At 36.0% G+C, this 25,687-nt stretch overlaps 1 protein-coding gene across 1 annotated transcript in view; it reads left to right on the top strand.

Annotated features, from left to right (window-relative positions):
- Positions 1-1,088: 1,088 nt before the first annotated feature.
- LOC150085807 (alpha-2C adrenergic receptor-like) overlaps positions 1,089-25,687 on the top strand; it is a 175,313-nt gene continuing 150,714 nt past the window's right edge. The window contains exon 1 of the mRNA XM_090373496.1: positions 1,089-1,397. The gene's annotated coding sequence lies outside the window, so the exon portion shown is untranslated. The remainder of the gene's footprint in view (positions 1,398-25,687) is intronic.

A 25,687-nucleotide genomic window follows, 5' to 3' on the forward strand; every position in this document is an offset into this window, starting at 1 on the left:
AAAAGGACTTTAAAAATTCTTCCCGTCATAGATGGGATTCTGATCCGGACCTCTACAATTTGTGGCAAGTGGCGATAACCACTATACAACCAAGTCAAGATAATTCGGCAAAATTGTGGCCAGTTAATGGAGTATTAACTTGGTGTATTCTGTGCAGTTATTAATTGCCATTTAGTAGTTTTTATGTGACCATCCACATATCAAAATCCACACTAATCAAAATTAAATGGTTTATTACGCTCACGAGTTTTCAGATGACTTGAGATGATTGATGAGAGTTTTATCTAGAAGAGCAAATCACCGGACTTCTCTGCATTAAAATTTAGCCAAATAACCTTCGGCGCTTGCATCGAACTGGAATATGATATTCCCATCCCGGTAATCCACACTTCCATCGTGTTCACCCGGAACCATTTACTTCCTCCGAGGACTATTGAAAAGCAACAGGTGATTCGCCAATGTATACAAATCAGTCTTATCAGCAGCGCCACCTGTAGTCCCCATAAGTTGCTCTTTTTTATACAACTGTTATCTACTGCGTACATATGTTTCTGAGGCCACTGCATCGATGCGTGGAGCCGCCTGACGACAGAAATCGTTAAACAACCATTCCTGCGCTGGTTTTCTTGGGAGAAAAGTGTCTAACAGAAAACTATGGTCCTAAATGGTGTCCTCGGGCGACCTTCCACCTGTACCACATACAACGCAATCAAGTTTCATAAAGAATTTTGGCCACTGAGATGCGCGCAGTTCGAATTCGCGGATGTAAAAATAAGCATCCTTCCCGCACCGCATCTCTTACAGCACCCTGCTTAAGAAGCACAGTCTCGACGGCGATATCGTATCTGTTCACCTGCAATGTGTTCACGGAGCGGGGTTCTGTTTAAACGTGTGGTTAAACGATTCTGATTTGATCTTGTCGTTAGGTGATCTGAACGAAATGGTGTCTAGTTCACCGCGGGTTATGTGCTCGGGAGCAGTTTGAGTGGTGGCTCTGTGTTGTCAGAACTTTGAATCCCACCCTGTAGCAACGTGGATCGATCCTGGTGCAGCGCAGCCTAGAGAGGCTGCCGCCAACCGTCAGTGGACGCTTGATCACAGTAGCTTCAGTTTGCAGTCACTTGTGTGCTACTGAATAGAAAAACGGAGTAACAAGGTGTCACTGCTCTATCCCATTCATGTTACTGCTGAGAGAATGAAAGTTTTCGCTTCCCCCGCATCGTACAGATCCGCTGTGATATAGAACTTTGTGTGCCGCAGTGACATCCAGGAGGAGTCACATGAGATGGATGGTTTCGAGGTATTTAAGGCTTTTCCTACGCAATAAATTAATAAAGTAGCCGCCTGTAGCTCTGCTGGCCAATTGAAATGGTAACTCAGCGCTTCGTAAGGGGGAGGTAAGTACAATTCCCTCGTCTGCTCTTTCTCATTCAGCTTTAGATAAGTATACTCCAACATTAGCGCTATTTAGAGAGATAACTGCCTCTTCCGATCACCGTAAATTCCTTCTAAACTATTCTCTTCCAGTCTAGTCGAGGTCACGCGCAGGTCTCGTATTACACAAGCCTACACAGTGTGTGTGTTTTGTGTTTCATCACGGCTGACACACTAACGTTGTTTAAAGCTGTAGATAAAGTTTGTATTTTGCTTATAACCAACGTATTATTGTTCAAAGTTTGATGATAATCTGTACACAGTGTCAGACGCTTTGGGCGAAAATCTCCTTAATCCTTATTTGTAATAAATGTATTTTCGCAGCTATCGGAATCGCCTGTTCCTTCTTAAGCTAATGCTGTAATCGCTTTTCGTTGAAAAGGGCGAAGGGCTGGTGTAGGAGCAACTGAGACAAACGAAGAAAGCAACACTCCTCGCCATCTTATTTGTCCATTAATAGTTACAGCGACATTCGGTTAAAACGAGGGGTAGCTCCTCCTAGACAACACAGGCAATGCAAAGTATAAACCATAGCCGGTGATTAGCACGTTTGCGCAATAATGTCGCAGCAAAAGCACCTCCGGGTTTGTTAGCGAACCTTTTATCACGTATACTTGCCGATAAGAAACGTGTCAGCGAAATGATCTTTAACGATGTGGTTCGGTGTGTGGCCAACCCTGCTAACAGAATGCAGCCGGAGTTTCGTCATATACTATGGTGGCAGCGAATGGAACAGTTGATCGCGTTATTTGGGTTATTCGATTTTTTTTTTCTTTTTTTGCTGAAAAAATTGATGGCAGACAACCTCATGTTGCGCATTACGATGCATAAAAAAAAATACAAAACTAGCGCAACTGTACTGGAATGTTGCTTTTAAGAGAAAAAAAATAATAAAATAAATAAACTCGAGCGCGTGCATATTTATATAAATGCGAAAAACGCGAAGGTTCGATTTAGTTGAAATTGATGGCGCGTGCTTAATATTTCGACACGTTTATATCTCGAGAAACTGTAATTTTTCGTACAGAGAATGACGATGGTATTTTTAATTATAATATATGTTTATCGCATTATAAAAGGTAGTGAATGTAATTACTTCAAAAGCAACAATTCTTCGCCATTTAGGCTGTCTGTTCCTTTTAAATCTTATTAGAAATGGCAGCTTCTGCAGCTAATGAGTTGCAGCTAATTATACTTTATAATTCACTAGAATATCGGCCCCTCTTTGGTGATGGCAGTCTGGTTACTCATTGCAAATGAGCTCAGATGTAGATTTCATTAATAAAACAATATTTGCAATTCTCGCAACTGGAAATGAATATTCATTTCGGCAAGTGTGAAGTTATTTATCCTCTTATACATAACTTCCTACATATAATCGTACTTAGGGGAACTGATTGGAAACTACTCAGATGATGGCGTCCATAAATAAAATTCACGAAGTCACGAACTATCTCATAATTGTACAGTTGTGTTCCAAGTACACAATCAATCGGCTTCAAAGACCTGCTGGCATTTTCGTGGTTGTGACAGTTGACAAACGAGTTATGGAAACCATTTTCGATGGATACCATTCAGGTAACGTATTAAGCGCCTGCTCAGAGATATCGAAATTTAATTCAATAGCAGTTTTGGTTCAGCAGATGATCAACAGTTATGTACTGAACGTTTCCCCACTGAATGTTAATTCGTTCTGATCACTCCAAAAGAATATGCTCTTATTGGAAATCGATAAAGCCAACAACTGAATCCGGCCTCATTCCTTTATGGTAGTCGAAGAAATCTTTGGTGACATTCAAAAAGTATTTATCGGAATTTTCAACCCAAAGACAATTGTAAGTGTCTGGTTTGATGGCTTTGATTTTTGTGCAAAATTAACCACTTCTTGAACCAAAGAGTATTGATTCAATGGTTAAGCGACCATGTTTATTCTCTGCGTACATCGAGTCAACATTAGACAATGTTCTACAGGTCGAACATATCCCGATTAATATAGCGGACACTTCAACGAAATTAGCAAAGAACTTTTGATTGCCATTAGTCCATATATGAATATTAATATCTGTAAAATATGTAAATTAACAATTTTCATCATATATATTATAGTATAGAAAATTAACATTTTTTAAATTTACTATTACTGTTGTGTTCATGCGATATTATTCAGAAATGCAAGTACGCTAGAATCTTTTTGTTTGTTCCTGTATTAAAATCAAGAAAAAAAAAAAACTATCTAAAAGGTGATGTTTCGCTGGAAAATACTCTTAACAGATTTTCCCTTTCATTCTCATCTCTTTTCATAATAATGTAAGCACCCATTGTGTTTATACGGCATAACCATAGTAAGAATAATGATCCATCAGAATCAATAAAAATTGACACAAAAGCTGCCTTTCTTGAGACTCGAACTGACTTTGTTTTCGGAACTTACATATTTCAGTAAAATGCAGTGATCAATAGGCGCAAGTTTCCTTATCTATGTGAGCAACAAAAACAGCTTTGTTACGTTCGCGACTCTTAGCGCTTGAAAGAACTACTGGATGAAAAACGTTATAAAACACATTCAATAATTCTTCACAGAAGCCTGGAATTTCATTAATGGTCTTGCTTGAAACTTTTATTTTTAACAATGCATTAATCACCAATGGCATAATTATATTTATAGACGTAAATAAATTATAAAACCACCATTAATTAATTTATAAGCAATTATTGTTTTTTTTAATAAATCAGTAGCCAATAAGAAAATCAGCCAATAAATCAATAAGAAAAATTTGTTACATTTGACATTTCAAAAGAGATGATTGTTACAATGAAGGTGTGCATCATTGAGTTCCTACAAATACTACAAACAACAAATTACTAACGTCTGTTTCATAAATAAATAAAAACCTAAATTATAGTAATAATTCTAGGTTTTTATTTATTTATTAAAGGAAATAGCCTCTCTCTCTCTCTCTATAGAGTATTGTATAAGCTTGAACAGGTTGAGATCACTGGTAAGATTCTAAGATGTATTGCTGGGTGGCTGCAGGGCAGAAGGCAAAGGATTGTGATTAATGGATATTCTTCAGATTGGTGTAACGTCGTAAGTGGGGTCTCTCTAGGATCGGTTCTTGGCTGACTGCTGTTTCTCATCAAAATTTGATGTCAAAATTTGCAGATGACGTAAAGATTGGCAGAGTCGTTAATGATCAGACCAAGTAGCGCTAATACAGGATGACTTGAACAGACTTCAAAGATGATCAGAGAAATGGCAGCCATGTTTTAATGCTGCTAACTGCAAGATCTTACACTTGGGGAATAGCAGCCCACAAATAAATTATGCACTTGGTGAGATTGAATTAAAAACAGTGGAGGAGGAAAGGAATCTAGAAGTTACAATGCGGCCAGATATGAAGTTTTCTGAACAGTTTAAACAGGCAGCAAGAAAAGCCCGTGGTACCCTATTGTGATTTATCGAACGTTATCCTGTAGAGATAGGGAGGTCATAATCCCACTGTATAAGGTAATTGTAAGACCACATTTGGAATACTGTGTTGAAGAATGGCGACCTCATTTGAAAAAAAGACATCGAGTTTCTTGAAAGGGTCCAAATACGGGAAACTCGATAAGATTGGCAGAAGGATGACTGTATGAGGAAAGAATGGTTATGTGGGCTACTGAGCTCGGCAACCAGGCACCTGTGAGAGTTATAAGGCTCTCACTGGGATTAGGAAAATGAATAAAGGTGGAATTCGTACTATTATGAAGAATTCCTGAACTAGGAGTCATAAATTAAAATTACAGGCGTTGAGATTTAGATTAGATTGTAGGCAGTTTTCTCTTAATCGTTGATTGCTGGAAAAAGTTGCCCTCGCATGTACTGAATAGTTACCTGTGTGAGGATTTAAATATATGACGAAATATTCATTCCCAATACCCCAGATTTAATTCTTCTTTTAATTCTAATTTTAAAAACTAAAGCTACTACACGTCAGAAGCAGATTATGTTTATAGCCATATCATAAACATACTTGATATGTTTTAGCAGGTTACTCTCCCATCACGCAGTTCAGAACTTAATAAAGCAATTCAGACAATTCTAGTAAATATTATTTTGGTCACGCTAATTTATTAATATTTAAAAGTAACATCACGATTTATTTTGTTAATTCTGTTGCAATGCCTCTCACTGGTTTCGGTTGCACTTGCTGCAAATTTATTTGAAGAAGCAGTAAGTTTTTTTCCCTTATTTAAAACAGTAAGATACCATTATGAATATCGTATTAGTATTTATAAAATTTGATAGAATGTTATCCTTTCTATCCCTCAGTCACCGACCTTAACATCGTCTTTCATCTCTTGTAATAAATTATGTTAAAATATTCTTCCGTTGCTTCAAACCAATCATTTATATAAAATATTGATGCATAATAACACTAGTCTAATCAGTTTAAAAGCAAAAATTGATTATTTTGGCTCTTTCTGATCAATTCTTAGTCCAATGCGATAACACAATAATTCAAATAGCAATAGGCCGCAAGAATTACGAATTATAGTACTACTTGAATACAATAAACATTCCAGGATCTATCTGTAATCAGTCATATATCCATAATATTCGGGTTTTCTCCTCAACATGGAATTTTAAGCAGTTATTTATCATGTAAATTAATATAAACCTTATGTTTTAGACACATTTTGAAAGAAGTTGGCAACCTCCCAATTTTACTTTATTTTTACCGGATGGGGAAGCGATCACTAATCAAGATTATCTTTCTGTTATAAGGGCAAGCGACATACGAAAATCCCTTGAAATATTCAAGTTTTAGTGATATTTTATAAAGGCTACCTGTATGAAGTTTCTTTGTCCACGTGTAGAGTCTCTTGCTAGTAGCACAGGTTTATAAACCGCGCCTGGTTTCGAATCTTATTAATGACAAACTTTTATCGAATTTTTCACATCTTAGCCGAGTCAGTCGTTCTTATTCCCCCACCTCTAGGAAACTTGGTATTTTTAGTCCATAAAACACACCTGACGTAGCCAAGCGGTCAGAAGCGAGGATGCGGTCGCACTCACTCTTTGAGTGGGCCGTGGTTGAAGCCCGCATGACTGCTAAATACAATTAACGATTGTATCCATGGTTTAATTGGAAATTGTTTCTTTTGACTGGAGTGTAAACAGGAATTGGGAAATAAGCAAACAGACAAGAAAACACACGCCGTTTACACACATAATTGTCCACTTGTAGAGCTAGATGGAAGCAACATAAAAAGGACATATAAAAAGAAATACGAGGGCAATCAGTAAGTATTTACCCTCTCCTAGAAATATTTAAGTTACAGATTTTAAACTTTGTTGGCGATTTCATCCTTCTCTATGTAGCTGCTTTTTTCAGTTACACATTTTCCCCATCGCTGGATAAGCTCTTCCAAGCCTATTGAATATGAATCCAGCCTGCTTTTCTCCTCACTTAGAGCATAAAACCAGGCTTTCACTTGAATTACTTCACATCAGTCTCAAATCTCTGGTCCCTTAATGTTTTTCCCTCCCTTCATTTTAGGGAACAAGGTTAGGAGAATACAGTGGATACTGTAGGCTTTCAAAGCCTTGTCGGTTAAAAGGCAAACACCTAGCTTCCCGCATTTCTTCAACTTGAAAGCCACTCTTAACTTTCTCAGGAGGTTTCTATAGACTCCCCAGTGACGTTTTCACCTTTTGGGAATAATTTGGCCCCTTTGACCCTTTGGCCGTGACGGGACAGTTGAAACTGTACTTATTTATCAATATTGTATTTCATCAAATTGCAATTAAAGATTTTCTCTCTCTCTCTGTCTAATCTGTAAGGATGATACCCAAAAGACTGGCAACGTGACCTTTTTAGCAGATAATCGAATCTTGACTTTTTTTAGAGGAATGCTAAAGGTTGTTTGCTGATATGTTTTTTTTTTCTCCCTTGGGTCATAATGTTCTTGTTTATACTCCGGAACGACCACCAAGTCAGTGAAGTTTACAATAAGTCATCAACACAAACGTTAATCATATTTCGCAGCCACTGGCTGCGAAAAATGATTAAGGTTTGTTAATAATTTTTCTGACTCAATGAGCGCTTGTTACCACACTAACGCTCCTGATCACTCGGCTAGGTACCCAGCATTGATTCATCATAATAATTCGGCCAAAAATTACATCATTAACATTTTATTTCTGAAAATCTTCAAAGTGCTGACCACTTTTCCTGTGGAGCTTTTGAGTGGATATCTGCAATCTCGGAACCTGCCTCCTTAGATGGCATATATGTTCAGAAACCCATGCATTATGGTGCAAACAGACCCAACTAATGGCTTCATTTGTTATGATATTTATTGCCACATCTGTCTGCAAGGACTAGCTATTACACTTTATTCATAGTGGCAGATCCTGTGAGTCTGAGATCAGTCGTCCATCTCTTGGGTCATTGTACCTTTGGGCCAGTGTTCACCCACACCGAAACTCTTTTCCAATTTTTTAGTCTCGCATGATGGGCGAGACTAAAATATTTTGCTTCTTTACCTCACAAATAAATAAATTTTATAATGGATCGGACTTCAACTTTCTCCAGCACACCACCCTTCGTTAGTTTAGGACATCCTAAACAGTTAATGAGTTGAAACACTGAAAGAGGTAGAATAATTTTCCTAGATTATTCTAGCCTAGGCGATATCGTTCACTTTTGATCCAGAAAATCAAGTGATGTGAGAGTTTGTCCGGTTCTCTGTCGAGAACTGTTTCTAGGTAACACGCAACTGGTGTTTGTAAATAATGAACAGTTATTGGCTTTGTGAAGAGTGTACCATCGCTGTCGTACCACCAGCATCTTGCTTAATTTCGGATGAAACTCAATTTTTAAGCGTAATATACAACTCCAAGGGAATCAAAACTGTGTTAAATTTTAGAAATAAATATAGATAGACGCAATGGAAGGTACATTACCTTCTGTACCTCGAGGTACAGAACAAACTAGCTTATCTTTACACTTGTATATCATAATTAAATAGTTTTTTTGTAGTATTAAATAAAAAAACACCACGGTTAATAATCAGATTAGATTCAATCTAATTATTTAAATAAGAGAAATTTCCTTTTCCTACGAATTTGTCTGTCCAAGCTGCACGTTTTGCATTATTTTTGAATGCCAATTTCAACGGAAAGCATGACGTGAAATATTTACCTGCCAGTCTGAATATGGGTGCTCATTTATATTTGTGATCCACGTATTTCTAGGTTTGTAATCTGTGTGAAATTTGCAATAAAAATCTTTAAAGAGTTACATAAATTGAAACGAAGTTCAAATTATCAACTGAAAAGAATGAGATTTTTCTGTAGAACCAAACATTCATACGCGTCATTTTGTATTATATATATATTTAAACATTTTAAACATTTCTTTTGAAAATACTTTTTATTTGATATTTATTCAAGTTATATAACCTAATCGAAATATATATCGATGCTTTATATATGTCATATAAGGATTGTAGTTATTAATACAAGAGTGACTGAAAAAGTAGCAACAGCAATTTTAGAATATAAAATAATACACTCAGATCTGGAGAATTAGGCGGCCAGGATAGTTGTTGAAAAATCTTGGAAATGTTCCTCCAACCATTCAAGATACAATGGCAGATAGTTTCGTTGTCATTTTGAATCGATCACAATCTATATAAAAATTAAACAGTACAGGGACTGATATGACAGAAAGTTATTACGTGCATGTAACACGACCTTCTAACGATGTGAGCGGCCCTAGTTCATACCAACAGAACATATCGCATACCATGACACCACCTCCAGCCGTTGAATGGAGGGAAGGAGACAGTCTGGATGCATAGCTCCATGAGCTTCATGCCATACTTTCACATTATTATTGGTACAAAGAAATGTAAATTAAGATTCGTCAAAAAACATAATCGATTTCCACCGTTCCATAGTCTTGGTGTTGGCGGCACCACTCCAGCCGAATCTTTCCATTTTTCACAGATATGTGTCATTCTTTTAGTCACACGACAAATCCCCAGATCATTCAACTCTTGACGTAGAGTTTGGCTAGCAATGGATCTTTCTTTGCCTAAATTGAATTTTTCATTGCAGAGTGAACCTTCCCTTCTGATGCACAATTCGCTTTAAATTCCTGCGGTCTCAATCTTCGAGTACCGACTTTCTGCAGCATTTCTTCCCTTTAGAACTGCAATTTCCTATTGTTCTCCACTTCTTATTTACTCTTGTTATGGTTGATTTTGGCACCAGTGATTTCCTTTGATTCAGTGACTGATTTTTTTTTTAAACTCTGGCTCCTGATAAACGAGCTCCAACATAACACTTTTCTGAAAATTGGAAAGGTCATCTGTCTTCCCCATGACCGTATCGATTAAAAAGCGCCAGGAAAGCGTATAGTATTTATCTGATACCAAATAACTTGTGATCAACATCATGTGGCAACTTACATTTGTATACAGTACGTTTAATTATTTGTTGAAGACATCTGCAAAAGGTTTCTAATTTTTTGGCCAATGGCTAAATAATGTTAGGAAGAGTGCTTCTTTTTCTGCATCTGGCAAAATAAAATTTGCCGAAGGCTTAAATTGGCATTTAAATGAATGATTGAGCGCTGCTCAATCTTACCACGTGTTGATAATTTTAAAATTGACTATAAAATACTGTTGGCCATAGGTTTACTATTTGTATTTTAAACGTTACGAATAACGTTTAAAATACAAATAACATGTTTAAATAAGCGATAAATTCTCGTTAATAATAAACTACAAAGCTTTATTTCAAGAGCGAGTTTTTCGATCAAATAATTCTTTCAAATAACAAAAAATTCATAACAATCAGATAATCCTCATTTATAGCCAACTCAACATTTTTATTACGAGTATAAAAAAGAAAGAAACATAAATATCGAACATCAATAAACGAAGTATTACGGAAATAATGTGTAAATTCGATATTAATTTTATATAAACTCAAGGCGCTGTTTAATACAACAGATCGAAAGGACATGAAAGTAAATTTTAAATCAAGTCGAAAATAATTTATTTTCATTCAAACCGGAATTGGAAGGAATAGAAAATTATCGATTCCCGAGTGCGCATTATTTTATTATAGTAAGGCTCGGGCAGTTTCCATTGATACAAGTGTGCCGTTGAAGTGCCCAAAATATTCCACCGTTGACAGGGCTCTCTTATTCTATTCAGCCTATATTTCCTGTACAGATGATTGCTTTCTTCTACACCAGTGGCGCATTGTGTCAGTTAGCAATTTTATCTAATATTCGTGAACGATGTCACGTGCTGATAAGGACCAATTTCCCATTGTACTTAGGACTATAGGTTGATAAGGATTTCGTCCTATGATTTATATAGAAATCGTCCGAGTGATACGGCAATCGGGTTTGAGTAATCTTAACTCTTGGGAAAACTAGAGCAGCAGGAAGCAATTAATTAATCCGATTGGAAAATTTAATTGCGATGTGAAAGCACTAAACTAAATATTAAAGGGAACTGTGTCGTTGGGTAAGAGCGGAGAACGTTCCAAAGATTGATGATATTGTGTTTGATGCTGAGTACCTTGGAAGTGAGAGGGCCAGATAGATAGCGTCATGATAGATGATGTCAGGCATGATCTGAGAAATGAAATAAGCCAGTAGAAGGTGCTCTTGGTGAACTTAATGGAAAGTAGATGTACTGGCTGTTGAACTTAACAGGGTACAGTTGGAGCATCTTCGTACGAGAGATAGGGAGAGGAATATGAGGAGGGGATTTTCTATTACGGCTAAACTGAACATAAAATAAAGAAATTGAGAATTTAAAAGATATGTTAATTGTTTTCAACCGTAAAAAAAAAAAGATTTCTTGAATATTCCTTAATTAGGAATATCTAAGTCTCACTCCACATCACATATGAGAGATCACGTCGGCGTTATTAATTTTTACAGAAAGCAAATATATAGTTTCTTGTTTGGTATTTATTATAATAGCAAATAAGAAATTATTATAAGAAATGCAGTGCATATTAGCTAACAGATGTAGAAATTTTCATAGTGACAAATGTCAGAATTTTCATCCCATAATGAGGTAGGTGAATAAACTCGTAGTTGTACGGTTTTAGGAGCATCAGCGACTAAGGGCATATTGCTCCGTGTATATTGTCAGTAAAATGCGTGTGTTCTATGGTCGATTTTCAATTTGCTGGACGAAAAACCCGAGTTTCCAGGAGAAAAAACCATACTACCCCTCGCCTGACACCGACTAGCTCAGCCACGTTTTTAAAATGACCCATAAAAATTCCTCACGTCATTCGCGGGACTCGAACTCAAGTACTAGAGTCTTTTCCACCCATTGTGGGCAGGATGGCGATCCTACCAACGAAGGCACATGGGCGTGAAAGCCCATAAATGTTCTTCCCGGCATTGACGTGATTCGAACCAGAGCCTTTTCCACCCAGTGCACGGAGAACGATGATTATAACCACTGTGCTACTATTGCAGACAGCAATATTTACAGAACAATCCATAGATATATTTGTTCTTGCCTTCATCGAGACTCCAAACCTTAATTGGGTCATTATCTCAACATAAGATAATGCGCCAAGTAATGAAGCTTGTTTTAAGCATTTGGGAAATCATCGTTGGATATCATCTTTCGCTCATCCAACACACGTATCCCACATCCCCCGTAAAGTATTACACATGTGCTGAAGTCAGGGTTGCTTACTGGCCAAACCAGTAATAGATCTGCAGCTGGTTCAGGGCAGTCGGAAATTTCATTTAGGGCGTATCATAAATGCGATAAATACCAGGCGCTCAGCATATCTACGTTTATTGATTTAAACCACCATCGAAAGGATGGTTTATTACTTATCGGCGACTATTGATTACCATCACATGAGATAGATGTTCAGTATCACCCATATAAAGTTGTTTATCTTTGTGTAGGAAGAAAACATTGCGGATTGCTCTGTCACTCATCAAAAACTCTTTTCTTGAAGATGAAATAGTTTTAAAGTTAATTATATAATATTAGATAACTCACAAAACGTAACCTCCAGCAGCCCGTTTTTAGATGTTCCTTGAAGTGCCCCTGCATTGTTATGTCGCTTTATTCAGTTCTGAATATCTTATTTTTCGAACTGCCACGTTATTAAGATTCCTAAATAACATGGTATATAGCATGTCATTCTCTCCTGTAAGAGCATGGATTACCAAGAACATGCCAATGGCGATGAGTTTCTTTTCCCAAGCCCTATTGGTCTCAGGATGCCTCTTTCGTGAAATGCAATTGCATAATTCATTATTCAAAAAGCGAAAAAAATAATAATAACTTATATAACTAAATCATCAACACTGTAAGCTTTCTCTCTACAGGAAACACGAGTAGCTGTTGCATGTACTAGCAATCGGTAGACGCTCGCGATGGTATTTAATCTGTTCACCTCCGTTCTTTAGTTTTTTTTTTTATTTTTCTTTGAACTCTGTTGTCCAGCGTTGTGTCTTTTTCATGTACGAGACTTGTGCGTCGTTAAGTTTCCATGCTCCTATTGTAATTACCGCTTTCATACAAAGAACGAGACATTCTATAAGAAAACCGATGGCTCCAAATTTTTAGTGAAATCTTCTACGTAGCCCTAGCAGGAAGACTGTGCGTCATTTTTATTGATCGTTTGCCAAGAATCAAAGTTCAAGTTTCCTCATAATTTCAGAGCTCTGTTGTCATAATGTCATCAGAGGATTATAATATAAAATATATTACAACAGAAACTAAAAACGTGCTGTAGTTTTCTCAAGGATGGGCACATCTGCAAACAATTACTTTGGAGTCATAAGATTATTTATTAGAAATTCAATGAATATATTGATTAATAACAAGGTTAGGGGGAGAGTCGAGTTCAGATATCGGCAAAAGAATTGAAATTTCATTTATGAGGGATGGATATAACGCAGTAACGCGTTCTAAACGCCTGTGGATCTCGAAGTTTTCATCATGGCGATGTCCCTCGGTCTCATGGCTACTGCAAATGTCACAGGATATACAAGCTTAAACGCTCGATATTATTAAAAGGACCACACTGAAATATTTCATTTAAAAGTAATATTAAATGAAATATAATTTACATAATTAGGAAATCACATTAAGTGGCAGTTCCATGAAGTTTTTCAAAACGTGCTAAAATGGCTCAAGAAAGATACTTCTGCTTCTAATATAGCTAATGATACTTGAAAATTATTCAACTAGTAATAGTATGCACGTATTCAATATTAATATTATATGAACAATATTAATATATATTTATTAATGGATGAGGCCAAACAGAAAAGTCCTCTGGTAGCGATGTGGTACAGTGTCGGTTACCTTACATGAGGAAAAACAACAGTTGTAGTTTGGGTGCTGTGGACAATTGGACACATTCAGTGAAACATGTCATAGTATAAGAAATCAAGAGCCTGCCCAGGAACTATCACATCCAGGTAAAGTAATTATTGAAATAACATTTGGCTAATCATCGTAAGAGCTTGCTCGGGATCTCCAGCAAGCTCAGTGCAAAACCTACTTTATTTGTGAAAGCTGCTTCAATGAAATCATTGAGAAAAGAGAAAACATGGGTTTGTACAGGAAATTCTTGGCGCGCCATCATAAGAACGGTTAACATTTCCTGGATCGAAACATCGTAGGTGAAATTGTGATTCCACTTCAACAAGGAGAAGAAACGTATCAATCAGTACTACAAACAGTCCAATCTTCCCTTCCCGACAAACTATTTACTCCATATTCAACATTATCGCAAAACAATATGGCTGTTGTTGTTTTTGGCAAAATATAACATTATGCGGCATTAGTTTATTTTGTCGGTACAATATTCCCCGGAGACCGACTAATTGGGCCGCGGTGTGTGAAGAGTTCATAAAAATTCCTCCATTCTTGATAGAATCAGAACTCATTTTCTACGTAGTGTGAGAGGAGAATGATGGTAACTACTGTGGTACTCGTGGGATAACAAAAACAACGGGGCAATTGCAACGGATCATAAAGGCAAAAAACCATTTATAAAAATCATTTTTCCCATGTGAAATTAAAAGTTATAGTTTATTGATGTGTTGGTAGAAATTACATACATCCACCTAGTAGAGACGACTAGTGTATTCAAGTTCGACCACCTGTGGATAGCTGTTTGAAAATGATAACAAAGTGTCACTTTCCTAGCAGTGCAACATCAGTGGAAAAATTAAGGTAACAAAATACTTCTGTTCTCCTGTGGGAGGCGTATTATTTTTTTTTTTTAAGTTACGGCGGTCCAAAACCAGCTACATGGAAAACCCGCTACGTGTTTATGTACATTACTGTACCCAGCAAGGCCGTTCCATGTTATGTAACACATCTATATTCTGTCCAAAAGCAAATTAACATAATATACAAGTCATCACACATAAGTTAGTTCTGGTCCATACTCAGTACAGTAATCAATGAATTCGGATTGTATCATTTTATCCAGCATGATGCAGCAAAAGGAGCTGCATCATAAACTAGTATTATGTTCTCCAACCTGCAGCAGAAGGAACTGTGTAAACAGATTACCATACCGTCTATATTGCAGCACAACGAACTGCAGAGTGCAGCATATGGACCTGCATCATAACCGATGGCCACCTGTTATCAATATGCATAGCACAATGAACTGTGCATCCTATGATAACTGTTCATCCTACAGACACAGCACCACGAGCTGCGTCCACATGAATTCATGATCCATATATTACCATCAATTCACAACACCATGAAATGTGAGTTGAAGGAACTATAATACACCACAATATTTGGTGGATTATACAATATGGATTCATGGATTCACAATATTTTCATATTGTGAATCCATGAAATCCTTCTGAGCGATTGCAGTTTAGAAATTCAAGCTAATGAAGCCACAATTTGAGCCCATCAAATTAAGTCCATTCATTGAGGTGGGACAAGTGCATGAATGTTTTGGCAACTTTGTAAAGAACGATAACCGTACCACGAGGTATATGTTAGTTTTATTACATTCAATCCATAAATTTGGAAAACATGAGTAAATTCTGTCCATATAATGATCCCTCTACCTATTGTCTTCTATAATAACAACGAATATTAAAAATTATTATTCTAAGCTATAAGTGCAGTTTATTGTATTTATCACAAATTATTTTTAGTAAGATGATAAATCTAATTTCGAACCAGTTTAGCGTTTTACTAAATATAAATTAAATAAATATAATTGTACAATTTCGATGATTTACAATCATTATATGGTTCAATGATTCTTTTAAATAAAAAGCCAAGCAAATATAATTTCAAACTGACATCATGGAAACCTCTTCCACTCCGGAAAGGAATTATCCATAATTGATCTCTAAATAATATAAATAAGCTCTTTTTAAGCCTTTAATAACCAACTATTTACCAAGTAGGACGAAGATTAACGGTTTTCCATTACGTTTAATAAATAAATAATCCATCTTCCTTTTGAGTCAGCTTCAGTTGTTATTAAAGTTCCCAGAATTCACCAATTTCTTTTATCTTATTTTTTTGATTTAATATCCATTAAAAAATCATCAGGAAGCAGCGATGAGAAATCGTAATTTAAAATGAACTACTTTTGAAAGAAACCATTCATGAACATCCACAGAAACATCGATATTGATAGGAGTGCTTCTATCGAGTGATAAGATGCTCTAAACTCGATGCTACTAAAATGGAGCAGGCGCCTGAAATAATTAAATTAACTAGGCACGAAATTAAAATGTGGACAAGGGAAGATTAGCGAAATTTTCTTTTTGGTGGTGAAGGAAGCTGTGATAATATAACGTGCTGGAATTGTACGGATTCATTTTAATCTCTCATTATGAAAATTACGAACGCTCTTATCAATACTGAGGTCAGATGAACGTTCACAAGGATGAAAGTGAATTAAAACATAACGAAAGAGCTGCCAGCTATAAAACAAAACGGACGCACGCAGTGCTTATATTTAAGTGTGCATTTATGTGCACTTTAGTTGTGTATCAGATTATGTTAAATGTTTGTTAAGCGCCAAAGCAACTAAAGCCATGAGGTGCCAGTTGAAGTGTCTTCGATTGTTTGCTGGACTAGAGATAAACCACGTCCCTCACCTGAGATCGTTTTCACGCTTTACAGTTTGAAATAACATCATCACTATCATTTGGTTTGTAATGAAAACTGTGTTGCACAGATTAAATTTCGATTTCTGTCCAGTAAATCGAAAACTGTAACAGTAGAAGGGTTTATCGAATGACCAAATCCACTATTTTTTAAAATGCATCCTAAATCAACTACGTGCGAAGATCTCGAGGGAAATATTTAGTTCTTTGCATGGTCTACATTCGCCATGGAACACGTATCGCCTTTCCAATAGTTGTCCGAAGCGAGCAGTTAATGTTAATGATTTAAAACTGTCAAGGAATATTACCCTCATATCAGCGGTACGATTCATGAAGATATTTTTCACTCTGCTCAATCGATCTGGAAGCAGAATGAATGGCCTACATAAAAGGCGGAAGTGAAGTAAGTACAGTAACCGGTTATCTTCATACTGACCATAAACAACATCTGACAGACATTTCAAGTAGTGAATACAAGTAAAGCAGATGACTGAGAGCAGCTTTCGTTTCTTTATTTATTTAAGAAATGGAGGTGTGAGTTAGATAAAACACTCATCAAGTGAAGGGAATCAACAAGGTGTGCTGTACAGTTTATTTCATGAATGATTTCTTTAAGAAATGAAAATGTTTTCGGTCTCCATCACTAATACTCCTTAAAGCAAACAGAGAGTCTCTGTTTGAGACTCTGTTTGCTTTAAGGGTAATGCGTAATGTTTTTGGGCAACATTACTGCCATATGTGCTACAAGAATTTGCAAAAAGTTAAAATAATGTTTATAATATAAAAGGGAAGATATTAAACAAACTTAAGTGTGAATCTTAGAGCACCTTTCTAATTTCGAGAAAATTACACCTGGTATGAGTCCGATAATTGGTATTTTGTAACTGATATTATCAATTACAAAATATGAATTTTTGCTCATCAGCAAGATCTGTTTTCTATCCCAAAGTTCCTTAAAATCTACTTTTTCATACACATCGCAATGAATTACATTCGTTGCCATGAGCTTGTTGGAAGAATAAATGACGGATTAAATAATTAAATAGTGCTCATCTAAAACTGCTCAACCCACTGGATATATCTCTCTAAAATCCGGACGAGATCTTAATTTCAACAATTAGTTGGGTGCCATTTGAAGTTGTTGGATAATTTTCTCAACATTACACAAACCTCTCAAACCCCGAGGACATCAGAGTTTAAAGATTTTACTGTATATAAATGGTATTGTTGTATATTCAATCCTAATGGACATTTATCGGCTTGGCGTTACATTTATTAGCATTATAAATGGTATTAAATTTCTGAGTGGCTCTGTTTCTATTTATATTTAAATATTAATAAATATAAGGTTCCTGCGGTGGTTTCTTCAGCCATTTTTTCTCAGAGATAAACGAGCAGATGCGTGATATTCGGGAGTGTTACCGTTCTACCATTTTTCATTGCCAAATATTCATCGCAAAACAACCTCGTGCATGTTGTTTCATAAAATTCAGCAATATCTGATATCAATTATTTGTGCATTAAAATTTCGTGTTTCATAAACGTAATGGGATTATCGGTTTTTCACCAGCAGTCTGGAAATTGCTGTTCATCATTGAGCGCGTTATTTCATGTGTCATCAGATTTTTATCATTCGATTAAATTTACCATACTGCTTTGTTTTCAAAATATTGATCGATAACCAATGTAAAATAACACAGATGTGGAATATTTAATTACTCTTTTATTTTGGGGCCTCGTTGGATAGTTGTCAATTTTTTTCTCTGTGCAATACGAATTCCACGTCTTTGAAGTAATACACTAGCGTCTTAGAAGATAGATATGATAACTGAACAGTAATTTCTTCCAAATTTATACTTTGCGATAAACTCCTTGAAGTCCGTGGGAAGGTATCGAAGACCTTAGAGTACAGGCCTCATTTGTGGCTTGTTGCATGCTCCAATGAAATCATTGTTTTGGATAGTTTAGAATTCCGATATGACTTCATACAGATCTTTACATCTAAAAGCAAAATCTCCATCGACCGATACGCAGATCCTGCACAAATGAAGAGCGGATGTTATATTACTAGTTTCTCGCAGTGGTCTGTCGGAACCTTGCACCAATATGTGATCATAATTCTGCGAGCGCTCCGTTCAGTTTATACAGCCAATTCTGCAACTCTCCGATTTACAAGATAATGCAGCTGCACTGGAGTGATTATTCAGGGAGTGCAACGTAAACAGAAACTGGTTAGCAGTTTATAGAATTTGGATCGCACATGAATGCCTGATTAATCTGCCCTGCCGAGATCTTAATTTCAACAATTAGTTGGGTGCCATTTGAAGTTGTTGGATAATTTTCTCAACATTACACAATAGTAAGTGCGTGCAGCTATAACTACAACTAATAAATTAATTAATTTATTGCCTCAGATGGCTGTATTTAGATTTAAATGCATATTTAACTAAATGGTTATCTTAGGGATTCATTATAATCTTTCCCTTTCTAATTTTTCATCTCAACGAATAGTGAAATCATATATTATCGCAACTGTTCTTGAGATTTAAAGCAGATAAATAAAATTTAATATTAAAATTATATAAAGATATGTAATTTTATATAATTAAGAATCATATATTTTATAATATATAATTATTACTGTCAATCTGCTTTGTAATTGCATGCTTATTAATTCCAGTAATATTAGTATTCCCGAACTGGCTAAGGTGTCTAGTTTCACTTAAAAGTGCGAATTTTTAAATGTCCTAGTCACGAGTTCAGAAAATATTCTTACTATGAGCTCTCCTTGAATCAATAAATCCGTCGGCGAACTTTCAATCGATGGTAGTTTTTTTTACATGCGTAGACTGTCAAAAATCTGCAGATTATGAGCCCATTAGTCACTATATTCCAATTTCGAAATGTCCTAATGGTCTTGTAATAAACCCAATTAAATAGTGCTAACGATTATCACGCCAAAGAACCAAAATCCTCACAAAAGCAATATTTTAAAAAATTACAGAAGGCAAAGCGCCAGAAAATTAAAAATAAAGAGATGTTTGAATGGAATAAAATAGTAGAGCTGTCAATTGCAAAGCAACAACCATGCTTAACCTGATCAGTGCAATTATCATTTCGGCTGTTGGACAAGAGGGCCAATTTCTAAAGCTGAACAAGAAATCTGTATTTTCAAATACGCCAAAAACAATAAATTTACAGAAGTATTAGTAATGGTCATATGGTGCGAGGAAGCCTAAGGCTCATGCTCCACCAACAAAAGAAAAAATAAATAAATAAAATAATAATAAGAGAAAAGGATATAGGCAACCTATGCATTTCCCTCCTTTCCAGCTTACCTTTGGATTTCCCCAAACTGTCAGCCTCTACCACCCATGTAGGTAACTTATTCCAGTAATTTATAACTCGTTGGCAAAACTTTCTGCAATCCAATCTAAACATCTCTCCTCATAGCTTGAATTTATGGCTCCAAGTTCTAGTATCATTTATAACCGTGAAAATTTCATTCTCATTCATTTTACTATTGCCTCTCAGAGCCTTAAGAACCTCAATCAAGTCGTCCTTACGGTGTCTAGTTTCCAAGCTGTGCAATCCACATATTCGAAGTCTTTCCTCCTAAGGACGTCCTTTTGCGTATCTCACCAGGCGAGTTACCAGTGTTTCGCCCTTTCAGCAAGCTGAATGTCTTTTTTAGGTGTGGTCTCCTTACTTGAAAACAGCATTCCAAGTGTGGTCTAATAATAACCTTATATAATAAGACTATGATGACCTTATTTCTACTGGAAAATGTTCGATAAATCATCGAAAAGATACCACAGGCCTTCCTTGCAACCTATCTGCAATTCTCGGAGAACTTAATGTCTGACCGTATCGTAACACCCAAGTCCATTTCTTCCATTACTGACTTTAGTTCAAGTGCACGAAGTATATAAGTTTTTTTGGGGTTACTGTTCCCAAGATGTAAGACCTTGCACTTGGCTGGATTAAAGCATAGCTATCACTTTTCTAACCATCCCTGAAGTCTATCTAGGTCACTCTTTGAAGAAGCTCTGCTTGACGGTGATCATTAAGTACTCTACCAATCTTTACATCATCTGAAAATTTAGGCATCACGCTCTCTATCCCTACATCAATGTCATTTAAGAAAATCAAAAACAACAGTGATCCCAATACTGATCTTTGGGGAATCCTACTTCTTACATTAACCCATTCTGAGGAATAACTATTTATCGCAGCTCTCTGGCTCTTAGCCAGATGGCAAGAGCCAGAATCACAGGGAAAATTTGGCTAAGGAGCCCTCTCCAAATTTTCCCTGTGATTCCAACTTGTTCCGGCTTATAAAGTAACCGCTCATGTGGGACTGAGTCAAATTCTTTGCTCAAATCCAAATAAACAATGTCGAAATTATTCCCTAAATCCAGCTCACGAGTGGCCCTGTCAAAATAGCTAACCAGATTTGTTAAACATGCTTTTGCCTTTACAAAACCATGCTGAGTATCATTCAAAATTTTATTTCTATCCAAATGATCCTGAAGAGACTGACCGGGGGCAGGTAATTTCACATTTAACTCTTAGAACCGCTTTTATGTATTGGGAATACATCGGCACTTTTGCAATCCAACTGAATCTTTCTGAATCCAGTGGATTCTCTCATAATTAGCCCCAATGGTTCAATGCACTCACTTGGCACCTCCCTTAAAATTATAGGGTATAATGCCATGAACCAATATGTCCAATACTTCTATTTTATTAATATTCTCCGATTTTTAATGGCCAAGTCTTTTGTTGTCAATATTAGATGGAATAATTTCGTTTATATCTCTTAAATTTAGAGACTGAGCAGACACTGAATCTAATGCTTAAATCCGTAACTGATTGTTTCTGCAAAATCAATGTTATCTGCAGTTCTTGATATTCCATTTAAATTTCTCAACAGAATGCTAATTTGCTGAATTACATCGTGGACGAGGAAGAGTACAGATCTGCCAAGCAATTATTAGTTAATGTTATTTCCGCTTATAGATTGCATCATCGTGGGTCAGGTGATAGCAAAAGTTAATTTTGAATAAATTGATTTTTCCATATCTAAACTATCCTTCCAGACCTTTGCAACTGGCGCAATCGCTTAAGGAGCTTGTAGTGTTGACTGATTAAATTTCCATTCTACATCGGCTTCACCACTGGTCGGGAATTGCTTAATTTTCTTTCGTTCCATAAAAAAGGGGCAAAACCTCGTACAACATTTATTGTTCGCTTTCATTTATAAAAAAAGAAAGAAAACTACAGCTTAAGAAAGTACCCGCACTTGAAGGATTACTTTTCTAAATATGTTGCAGAAATTTCATTTGCTCGCCATTTTAGAACTTCGCTTTCATTAGAGTGCGGTCCTAAAATGATCGGTAAATGAAACGGCCTGTTTGCTGGGTAGGATTTTTTGTTGTCTCTGGATATAAGTGAGGAGGAAATTGAATTCGTACTGCGTATTGGGAAAGCGCTTCCTGATAAGGAATTAACCCCTTATCTTTCTTTCTTTAACTAGGTAGCAACGTCTTTATAAAAGTCGTATAAAGTAAGTAGTCTGTTAAAGATGGGGCAGTGCGATGTGCCCACGTTCTAGCCTACATTGAAAGCTACTACAGCCCATTCTCTTCTCTTTATTTCATCGTACTCCAATCCTTTATGGTCTTGAGATCTTTCTCTTCATTTTCTACTTCACAAACTTTTTGCTCCTTACGATTTGATTTTCCAAGTAGAAAATTACTTCGATTTTTTTTTCATATTTGTACCATCTGCCAGCTAATGAGTGTTGAGACATCATTAATCAGAACTATGTCATTTTCAGTTTCATTAAGTCCTGAGACCAATGATTCTCGAGTGCGGCTGCCCTTGAGTTACTGCGGAGCCATCTAGAATTATTAGTTTGTTGTTGTTGTTATTGAAATATTATTATTTTTGAAACGTTATGCCAAAACAATGATTAAACCTATAAAATATATAAAGCAGACATACAGACAAACTACTTTTTAATAAACTAGTGTAAACATGAATTGCGTTGGATCGTACTCTTGCGCAATATATCTGATCTACCTAAATACGTATAGGAAAGAAAGTAGGTCATTGAATCTTCATATGGAATTAAGTTTACTGAATCTTCATATAGAATTAAGTTCACTGAATCTTCATATAGAATTGAGTTCACTGAATCTTCATATTCACGTGGTTATAAGAGTGGTCATTACTGAAAGTATAATTCTATGGAAAATAGCTCTTCGCCAACTATATTAAACAATAAAAAATCAAATAAAACGGAATATTTACACTATTCCCATTCCAACAAGGTAATCGTCCAATTCTGCTTCAAACATAGCTAAACTCACTTCTGCGTTACGTTGTAAGACAACTTATTTTAGCTTTTGACAACCCACTGCCCACAGTCATCAATGTCCCATGATTTATGACTCACAAACGACAAACCTTCCTCAATATTTCTACATCTCAATTAGATATCCCACTTAGATGTCTAGTTATCAAACTTTGCAGTCCACACCTTAAGTCATTCTTCCTATATGTCCTATAAAATTACGTACATACTGTCATCCAGAATTAATTTAGAAATAATTAAAAATCTAGAAGCCCACCGAACAGCATTTATTTATATCTGCATGCAGAATGTACATCGTGTACAGCCACCCAGTTCTAAAGGAGGTAGGGCTAAGCCACGATTATTCATTACTTGCTAAAGTGGAGGACCAACAATGTATCCTGTTTTTGTGACTTCTAGGATGCACCAGTTATTAGACAACTTTTTGTCGTATAATTTTAAAAATCCTTCAAATTTCATTTATCGATTTCGCCAATTTTAGAAGCTTGGAAAGGAAAATAATCATATATAACAGAAACTGGTAGTAAAGGCACGAAAATACTCTTTCTCTCGCAGAAAGATTCGGTTAGCCCAAAGTGGCAATATTTTTTTTTGAAACAACAAGACCAAATCCAAACCATAACATAGTTGCAAAGTTCCGTGACAGTTGGCGTGAAATAGTCGTCTACAAGACATTTCTTTCTTTCTTCTGTATCCGTCGAACCGGAAAGGGCATGAAGTGCCATTCCTCACTCTGCTAAATCCTTCAATTGCCTTCAATTCGCTCTTCAGTCTGACAATAATGCTGAAAATGCTGATAAACAGCTCGGTTGATGCATCCGCGCTCACGTATTCACACGAAATGCAATTTCCGCTCATTGTATTGACTCGATTATGATATAGTAAACTCCAGCTTCCTCTCAAGATTAAAACGTCGGGATTGTTTGACTGTCTCTTTAGGATTCCTTCCCTGTTGGGATAATTTTTCTGTGTCTACAAGATCGATAGTCGTGCTTCAGTGTATCCTGGTCTCCCACATCACTATTTGCACACACTAGACAGCTAAGCAGGTTGATATTTCTCTAGATAATGATTCCTACTGAATTGCAATTTAGGTGTCTCTTGCTTTCTCAGTGGTATTTCGATGGCAAACTGTATTATTATGTATCTGATTTTCGTACTGTCTTTGGATTATATATATATATATATATATATATATATATATATATATATATATATATTAACAATATTCAATTCAGGTATTATTATTAATAATAGTAATAAAACGCCAGTTTTTTTTTGCCCAATATTATAAGAGCTGTAAAGTGGCTCGAAGTATGATTCAAGTGAAATGTGATCTAAATAAACAATACATTTTCCACCTGTCTTAAAAATATTTCAAACTCTTGGCAGATGTCATCTCACCTTCCCAGTTTCTTACAGTATACTTATGGCTAGTTTGGATTAGTGTAAAGACAACGTAGAAACAAACTGTTGCAGGGTTAGGATTACTCAGGTTAGGATTTTACTCGTACATCTATTTTCACAGATGCATCTGCACGTAAGGTAATATTCGGTTCAGTTTTATAATGGGTGTTTAGACCAGCTTTTCATAGACTTAAAAGTATGTAAATCTCCTGGAGTTGATCCCATATATTAGATAATTTCAGGGTGAAGTGGCGAGAACATTGAACCATTAAGGTTAATTAGGGGAATGCCATTGGATTTGGGAGTAATTTATTAGAATGGTAGAAGTATCAACCAAATGGGTAATCTGAATTCAGTGGTAGGGAAAATCATATGGCAGTAATGAGCAAGAATGCAATTCAGAAATTTTTTGTTTAGACAACATGGTTTTAAGTGAAAATCATGTGTAATCTGGTTAGATATTTTAACAGAGTTACATAATCTGGATGCAGGAAATAATTTTGATATTGTTCATTTGGTTTTTGATTAATCACCTGACTCATTCCTCATGACAGGTTATCATATAAGCTGAAATATGTTGGGACTAGGATAAGATTCTAAGATGGACTGTAGGATGGCTGCAGGCAGGAGGCAGAAAATTATGTTTACACTTTAAACATTAGGCGTATATTTCCAAGATCGGTTCCAGGACCATTGTTGTTCCTGATTTTCAAAAATGAAATCAACGAAAGGATTAAGGGCGTAATATCAACGTTTTCAAATTATTTAAAGACTGTGGCAGAGAGTAGCTAATAATTAACACCAAGCAGGACTCACTCTGAGCGACTTGGATTGGCTTCACTGATGGTCAGAAAACCGATATTTATGTTTAATGTTATAAAATGCAAATATTACGTTTTATGCTTGGTGAAATCGCTTCCCCCCCACAAAGCCATTATACATTTAATGGGATTGAATTAAAATCAATAAAGGAAGAATTTCTGATTTACTACACATACGGACATGAAGTTCTCCGAGCAGGGTACAAAGGCAGGAAGGCCCAAACAGTGCCATCAATGATTTAACGAACATTTCATTGTAAAGATAAGAAGGTCATAATACCATTGTATAAAGCGATTGATAAGAGTGCACTTGGAATATATATCCAAGTTATGGAGACTGCACCTGAATAAAGACATCGAACTTCTTAAAATGGCTTAAAGACAGGAAATTTATATCCCCTTTTATACGTTTCACACGTATAAATGCTTACAGAACAAAGGGCCATAAACTTAAATTATTGGAGAAAGAT

The sequence above is a fragment of the Mastigoproctus giganteus genome, chromosome 5 (assembly GCF_048544385.1).
Source record: "Mastigoproctus giganteus isolate SK-2022 chromosome 5, ASM4854438v1, whole genome shotgun sequence".
Classification (NCBI taxonomy): Eukaryota; Metazoa; Arthropoda; class Arachnida; order Uropygi; family Thelyphonidae; genus Mastigoproctus; species Mastigoproctus giganteus.